Source organism: Crocuta crocuta, unplaced genomic scaffold, assembly GCF_008692635.1.
Source record: "Crocuta crocuta isolate KB4526 unplaced genomic scaffold, BGI_CrCroc_1.0 scaffold458, whole genome shotgun sequence".
Taxonomy (NCBI): domain Eukaryota; kingdom Metazoa; phylum Chordata; class Mammalia; order Carnivora; family Hyaenidae; genus Crocuta; species Crocuta crocuta.
In genome coordinates this window covers 504,565-512,898 of record NW_027531908.1, presented here as the reverse complement: position 1 = coordinate 512,898, position 8,334 = coordinate 504,565, and the positions used below count along the sequence as shown (strand labels likewise).

The window sequence follows — 8,334 nt, the reverse complement described above, 5'->3', positions numbered from 1 at the left end:
AAGGGCGTTTTGTGTTTTAAAATATCACAGCCTTATTGAGATATAATTCTGTACAACCCACCCATTTATTTTATTATTTTTTAAAAGATTTTTTAAAATGTTAAAAAAAANCAGGACTCGAACTCACCAACCCTGAGATCGTGACCTGAGCCGAAACCGAGAGTCAGGCACTTAGTGGACTGAGCCCCCGGTGCCCTGCGCGTAACGTTGGTAGGTTTGTCAACGTCGTGGCACCATGATGCCATTCCTCTTGGGGTCAGTGCAGATCGGTACACGGAACATAAGATACACCATTCAGCGTGCAGTTACAGGCACGGCTGAGGGACGTGAGGCCTTCCCCACCATCCACCTCCAGAACATTCTCACTGTCCCAAACTGGAACTGTCCCCAGTACACCCCGGCCCCCTCTTCCTGCCCCCAGTCCCTGGCGCCCCCTGTTCTGTCTACAGATTTACAGACTCAGGACATTTCATATAAACGGAGCCCTGTGATGCATGACCTTTGGTGTCTGGCTTTTTTTCAAGTAGTATAACTATTCTAGAAGTTCGCACACGTTGAGGCAGGTGTCAGAACTTCACTCCTTTTTGTGGCTGAGTAATATTCCACGGATATGTACAGATCCGTACATGTGTTAGCCGTTCATCTGTGGACGGACATGTGGGTTGTGCCCACCTTTAGGTGATTGTGAACAGGGCGTGCAAGTTTTTATGTGGATGCTGGACGGGCCTCGGGCAGCGGGGAGCATGGTCAGCCTTGCAGATTTGAAGGGTCTCTCCTGCTGGGGTGGGGTGGGCGGGGCCTGCAGGGGTCAGGCTGGGAAGAGACACCAGAAAGACATGGTCCAGCCTCAGGGAGGTGTCGCCCAGCTGTGCGCCTCGGGTCCCGGCATGGGCACCAGAGCCCACGTCTGTGACAAGTCCCCCAGGGACAGGCAGGGCCTGCCCGGTTCCAGGTGACAAACGGTGTCCATGCTGACAGTGCCCACACTCACAGGTGCCGGGCGGGGCTCTCTGGAAACCCACTTGGCAGGGGAGGAAACAGAGTCTCCCCCCTCCTGCAGCGTCACAGCGCCCGGGGCGCGCGCCGGGCTTCACAATGACCCCTCGCTCCCAACGGGGCAAGAGCCACGAGCTCTTTACCTGTGGCTCGTCCCCTTGGGGGGGAGGGCGAATCTTTACTGGCGTGTAATTGTCATTAACTTACAATTTGAATCTCAGTTTCATTTTTGGGAAACGTTTAGGTATATTGGAGACAACGGGTATGCGAGTCTGCTCTCTGGACGATGAGGCTTTCTGACCTGCAGGCAGAGGAGGTGTTCTGAGGGTGCTTGGTGTTCCAGCTGATGGGCTGTAGGGCCAAGGAATACGCTGGAGCTTGAAGACTTGTGTGTGAGAAGGGGCAGCTCAGCTACTGCACAACCCGTTTGTAGATTGGTTGCATGTTGAAATGATAACATTTCAGGTATATTGGGTTAATACAACGTGTTGTTAAAATGGATCCCGCTTACAGTGAGCCGCGGTCCGGCCGCAGGGAGGCACGGGGCACTGGTCCCCGCCAGGGCGTGGGGGGCCTCGGCACTGCAGAGCGAGAGCAGCCGGATACAGAGGCCACACGCTGTGGCTCCACTGACATGGTCCCGCTGGCGTTGCGTGTCCGGCACAGGTGAACCCACGGAGCCAGGGAGCAGGGTGGTGGTTGCCGGGTCCGGGCAGTGTGCTGGGGATCTAGTGGAACGGGGCGTCTTTGGGGAACATTCCGGAGTCCTAGCACTTGTGTTGGGGTCTGCAGTGGGGTCTAGCGGGCACCTCCCCTTCCCATGAGTTGGCAGACCCCTTCCCGCCCAGCTTGGAAGGTGGCCCTGAGCGCCAGGAAGGGCAGACAGACGGTGAACCGGGCCAGCGTGTCAGGGCCGGGCCTGCCGAGAAGCGCGTCGGGGCAGCGCGCACCCCGCGTCAGCTGCACGGGCCCCATCACCCAGCAGCCTGGGGTCTGGAGCCTCCCCGCCGCGGCCGGGCGCCATCCCCCGTCCTTTGTGAAGGTGGCCTGTCAGTGCCGTGATGGGGGCGCCTGCGGAAATCTGGAACCCCCAAAACTCTCTACGTCTCGGCTTCACACCTACAAGTGAATTGAGTCCTGGAGGCTCTTCCTCTCTTGAGCCCTGAGCAGTTGCCCCCTGAGCTCGGAGCTCCTCTCGGGAGAGCCTCACGCAGGGCACAGAGGGACTGACCCAGAAGGGCTTTCACGAGGGGCCCAGACAAGGCCCATCCGGCAGGATGGCAGAGATCGGTTTGGGGCACGATCTGGGGCGTTTGACTTCGCTTTGATGGTTGGAGCCACAAACAGTGTGAAGTGTCTATTTTGCCTTCTCGGTCACGTTGTAAAAAGCTCACCCCCAGCAGCGCAGCGGGGCGTAATCCGAGTCCATGGCAGGCCAGATGGTCTTTTTCCGCACCTATACTTGCCCGGGAAATCGCGACAGCTGAATCCTCATGATGTAGCTACGAATGGAATGTGCAAAATGTGTGTGTTCGTGTGGTTTGGACGTGAGAATCATTCCTTCACCCAGTCGTGTTGGGAAGAGTCACAACGCTCTCTGCCCCTCCCCCCACGAACAAAGCCTGCGCTCAGTAAATGCTCTCTGGAAGGAGAGGGTGGGAGGGACGGTTGGTGGAGGGGTGGGGGGTGGAGACGGGGCGAGGCGCGGATGGATGGATGCGTGCAGGGTGGGCAGGCTCAGCTTCTGTGGAGATCTTTGCACAAGTCTCGTACGGGGTCTGCCTCTGGACTAAGGGCCCCCTCAGCCCTGGCACCATTGAAGATAAGCGCCGAGATCCCACCGCAGCTCTTGACGTTGGCCGAGGAATCGGGCTGAGAAAAAGCCCCTGCTTGGGTTGCGCGTGGCTCTTTTGCGTGGAAAGGAGAGCACTCAGGTGTCTGGGTGCGTGAGACCCCTCCAGCCCTTCCCCTGCACCCCTGCATCATGCACTTGGGCGGCCTGGGAAGACGCACGTGTGCCTGTTCAGAGCAACTTCCTCATGCTGCCCGGGGATGAGTCGCCAGCCGAGGGGGACGCCTCTGTGGGAGCCCAAGGGGCTCTGTGCATCCCCCCCACATCCCGGGCCATCAGAGCAGCCAGAAGCGAAGGCAAAGTCCTCAGCTGGGGGCCTGCAGGAGACCGACTCCCTGGTTCCTGGAGCTCCGTGCACTTTGCCTCCAACGCGGATGTAAGGAGAGCGCGTCCCCGCTGGGGCGTGGGAGCCTGCAGCGTCCCTGAGTGCCCGCTGGGGAGTCCTTCCTGGCATCTCCCTGTCCAGAAGGAGAAGCAGAAGCCCAGGCTCACCTCCCATAAAGCCCAGGTCTTCCTCCGAGGCCCTCCTCTCTGCGACGCCCGGGGACCCGACGGCCACCAGGCTCCCTGACGGCCGAGGCTGGATGGAAGCGTTCCCGCCCACTTCAGCCCAGACACGGGCTGTCTCCCCAGCAGCCGCTTCCGGCCGACTCTGGCTCTCCTGCAGTGCTAATATTTCTGCAGTGGGGAGCGTGTGTGTGTGTGTGTGCGCGCACGTGCGTGTGTGTGTGCACGGGCACGCCTTTCACGGCGCTGCGTTCTGTTGCTGAGTCAGTAGCTCTGTGTTGTCTATACCGCAGCAGTTTTCCTTCTCCCTCACCCCCGCCCGCCGCGATCGGCTGGTCGAGGAATGAACGGCACAAAGCCCCAGGCCCGGAAACCTCTTTCAACAATGACACCGGCGCACGCCTGGAGCTTGACCTGGCTCCGTCACGCTTCCCCAGGCTGCACAGGCAGCTCACTGCTGAGTTCGGGGCGTAGCTCTCTGCCTTTAACCACTCAGGACACTCATGGCTACTGCGTGAGGCTCGAGGGCGGCAAGGTGAGCGTCCGAGGCCCTCGGGCTGGTCGCCCGGCACCCAGGAAATGGGACTGTTGTGATCATGATCGCTGTTAGAATAAAGCGAGCTGGGAGGCAACGCAGGAGGCAAGTGCGGTCTTACGGGATGTGACGTGACACTCACACAAGGCTGCCGACACTCGTCACAGCATTGCAAGGCTTGGCTGCACGCCCACGGGTCACACCGCCTATTTTTTATTTATTTTTTATTTCTGAGAGAGACAGAGAGAGAGAGAGAGAGAGAGACAGTGTGAGCAGGGGAGGGTCAGAGAGAGAGGGAGACACAGAATCCGAAGCAGGTTCCAGACTCTGAGCTGTCAGCACAGAGCCTGACATGGGGCTCGAACCCACGAACCGTGAGATCATGACCTGAGCCCAAGTCGGACGCTTAACCAACTGAGCTACCCAGGCGGCACCCCCCCCGCCTATTTTGTAACCCCTGCTTCACTTCACCCCACTTCTGTGACTTCCAGGAGGGGATATGTTGGATTTTATTTATTTAAAAAGTTTTGTTTTTGTTTTTATTTTTTTCTCTTTTTTAATTAAATTTTTAAATGTTTATTTATTTTTGAGAGACAGAGTGTGAGCAGGGGAGGGGCAGAGAGAGAGGGAGACACAGAATCCGAAGCAGCTCCAGGCTCTGAGCTGTCAGCACAGAGCCCCACACGGGGCTCGAACTTACGAACCACGAGATCATGACTTGAGCCAAAGTCAGACGCCCAACCAACTGAGCCACCCAGGTGCCCCTAATTAATTTTTTAAAATTTACATCCAAGTTAGTAGCATATAGTGCAACAATGATTTCAGGAGTAGATTCCTTAATGCCCCTTAACCATGTAGCCCATCCCCCCCACAACCCCTCCAGCAACCCTCTGTTTGTTCTCCGTATTTGTCTCTTACGTTTCGTCCCCTCCCTGCTTTTATATTTTTTTTGCCTCCCTCCCCTTATGGTCGTTTCTTTTGTAAATAAGGTCTTCGTATGAGTCAGGTCCCATGATGTTTGTTATTTGTCTGACGGACCCACTTCACTTAGCATCTTACCGTCCAGTTCCACCCACGTAGTTGCAAATGGTCAGGTTTGTTCTTTTTGATTGCCGAGTAATGCTCCAGGGTATGTATACGCCGCGTCTTCTTCACCCACTCCCCGACCGGCGGACACGCGGGCCCTTTCCGTACTGTGTCTATTGTCGACAGCGCCGTTATAAACAGTGGGCCGCGTGCGCCCCTCTGAAACAGCGCGCCTGCGTCCCTTGGATAAATACCTAGTACTGCAGCTGCGGGGTTGTAGGGTGGGCCTCTTTTTAATTTTTTGAGGAAACCCCATCCTGTTTTCCAGAGTGGCTGCCCAAGGTTGCTTCCCCCCCAATTTTTTAATGATTATTTATTTTTGAGAGTGAGAGAGCAGTGGGAAGGGGTGGACAGAGAGGGACAGAGAGAATCCCAAGCAGGCTCTGCACTGTCAGCACAGAGTCGGATGCGGGGCTCCATTTCAGAAACCGTGAGATCATGACCTGAGCAGAAATCAAGAGTCGGATGCTTAACCGACTGAGCCACCCAGGCGCCCTGATATATCGGATTTTAAAATCGGAGCTATGGTTCTTTGCCAAGTTGTTGGTTTATTCATTTGGTGTTTCATTCAATTAGTATTTTTTGACCACCTACTGGCCGAGCCCAGTCTCTGCGGTGCTGAGTGTGAACTGGGGACAGGACAGAATGGTCGCCCCTGCCACAGAGCTGACGGTCTAGAGGGACAGGACGGCGCAGACCTGCCAGCTTCCACGGTGGTGGCTGGTGCAGAGGAAAGTGACTCGGGTGTGGGGCACCGCGTCAGCAGAGGATGTGAGGGTGTGAGCCATGCAGCTGTGCGGGCAGAGAGGGGGCAGGTGTGAAGGCCCTGGGGTAGGAGCCTGCTGGGCGTGGCTGGAGAGCTGCAGGAAACGAAGTCATCCAGGAACACATCATGATGGACTTTCTAGGGAGGGACTTAGTTTTTACCCTGAAGCAAGGTGTAAGCCAAAGGGCCCCCTCTTTGGCCAGGAGAAGGACAGGGTGTCACCAACATTTCACTGGGTCCTTGCTGGTGGCCGAGGTTGGGCTGAAGGGGGCAGCGGTGTGCGGCTGAGGCAGGGAGAGGGGGCTGTGATCCTCCTGTCCTACCTGGGGGTATATGGCTGGTATTGGCACTCCCGGCCCCCTGGACTGGGGGCCCCGCTCCCCGCCTCTCCTGCGGACTGCCCCGGCACTGAGCGCAGAGCCTCTGTCGCTAAAGAAAACGGCCATCAGTGGCTGTGTGAAAGGCGGGCCGGGCTGAGGTGCAGCCTCGCGGGTAACATTCCCTTGTGGTCTGAGCTCACCTCCAGGGTGCCGTGTCCCTAGGATGTCAGGGGAGCTGGACCCCCTGGCGGTGTGCCACAGGCAGGTGTCCCTCTAACTGGCACACGCTTTGAGCTGGGACAGTCTGGACCTGCTTTTCACACCCACACCTGTGTCCGGAGATGGTCTCTGCCAAGTTTCCACTCATTCATTCATTCATTCGTGTCCAGCCTGCCTGCAGACTCCCCAGGACCCTGCGAGATACACGTCCCCGTGTCCTGATGGGATATTGGGAATGTTGAGGGGCTGTGGCTGGCTCAGGACCACACAGCAGCGAGGTCTGGGTCTCCCGACGACCACTCTCAAGGTTAAACCCCAGATTCCGCGGGTAGCAGGGCAGCAGGCAGCCCACCGAGGGGCAGTGCCCTCTGCACCCACCAGGGGGCAGCAGACGACCGTCTGCTTGGGTGGCTCTGGGTTCATCATCCGGGTTGGGTCTCTGCCCAGGCAGGAAGGCCGTGAAGGGCGGTGAGGACAGAAGTCCTTTTCTCTCTAGTCCGTTACCTGTGGGAGGGGGACACAGGCATGAAGGGGGCACCATGAATAGGGCACCCCAGATGAAGGGCTGCGGGAGCCGGGTTGTGCCCCAGGCCCTGTGCAAAGTCTCTGGATGATGTCCTGTTTGCCTCCCACAAGCAACTCTGGTGGGGTGCGGGGCTCCCCATTCTACAGAGGGGCGCCGCACGGGACGGTGCCTGCACAGGCTCTCCGAGCGGGACGGGGAGCTGGAGGGGCTGGGGTTCAGGCTGTGGCCCCATGTTTCCATTTCTCAGGGTGATGCTGGAGGGATTATCCACTTTTGCTTCAGGCCCAACAGGCTCAATCCTACCCTGTGAGTCAGGTTCCCCAAGGTGCCTGGAGGGGTCGTCAGAGGAAGGGTAGCTTGGAGCTCCCTGGCCCCTTGTCCCCATAGTACGCCTGTGTGGCTCCTCCTCAGGGGTCCTGGGGTGTGCCCCTCCTCCCCCCTCCTCCCTACTTGTCTCCCTGGGCCAGCCCCAGCCCCTCCTCCCCCCTCCTCGGCTGGGGAACGGGCAGGTGAGACCTCTGCAGAAGGCCTGGGGGATTCTCTGCGCTCACAGTGAGCTGGGGTGGCGCCCAGTGGGAGAGGGGGGCGGGGCCCTGGGGCAGTGAACGCGGGTTCAGAATTCGACCCGGAGAGTCCAGAGAGGGCGGCCTCTCCGAGACTGCCCCCACCCCACTGAGGGCTGAGCCGCTCGGGGAGGGGCTGCGACTTGCCCAGGGTGGCCCAGCGCATCCTGAGCTGAGCCAGGATCCACATCACTTCATCGGCAGATTGGCTCTTCAAGTCCTTGAAGCAGCGTCGCTGTCGCGGGAGGCCAGCTGCTGACAGCGCGCCCCCACCCCAAGGCGTGGCTCAGGGCGGGGTCAGTGGACCCTGAAGTCGGGGAGTGGCCTGCCTCGATCCAGAGCCCAGGGAACTCTGGCCTCACCACCAGCCCTCCCTCTCACTCACTTATCTCGAATATTCCATCTTGGACGCCAGGGTTTGCCCTTTGGGCAGCTGCAAGCGGCCAGGCCTCTGGGTCATGAAGCAGGGGAATCCCGGCCTTTGTGCGGAGTCGCCTGTGGGCTGGGGGGCTTCTTGCGGGTCCCCGGCCAGAGCAGAGGATTAGATGGGGGTTCTGGGCGCATGCCCGGCCCGTGTGCCTCCGGCATCGAGTTATCCTTCGGGGTCGAGGTGACGCGGGGGGCCTCGGCCCAGCCGGTGCCCCCTTCTCGAAGGGCCGTGAGGAGGTCCCCAGCACGAAAGGGGCCACAGTCTGATCGCCACGAGCGGAACGCAGGGCCAAAGCAGAGACCGAGACCCGGCAACCCCTCCACGNTCGTGTGGCCCTCGGCCGCGGTCTTCGACCTGGCGCAGGCGCTGCGCGACGGCGTCCTCCTGTGCCAGCTGCTGCACAACCTCTCCCCCGGCTCCATCGACCTCAAGGACATCAACTTCCGGCCGCAGATGTCCCAGGTGAGGGGCCGCGCTGGGCAGCCGCGGGGAGGGCGTGGGGCGCGCCCCTGGAGGCGCGAAGTTGGCCAAAGT

General features: G+C 59.3%; 1 long non-coding RNA gene across 1 annotated transcript in view; it reads left to right on the top strand.

Annotated features, from left to right (window-relative positions):
• Positions 1–8,129: 8,129 nt before the first annotated feature.
• Positions 8,130–8,334, top strand: part of LOC144240325 (uncharacterized) — a 34,126-nt gene continuing 33,921 nt past the window's right edge. The window contains exon 1 of the long non-coding RNA XR_013337679.1: positions 8,130–8,262. This is a non-coding gene — a long non-coding RNA (uncharacterized LOC144240325). The remainder of the gene's footprint in view (positions 8,263–8,334) is intronic.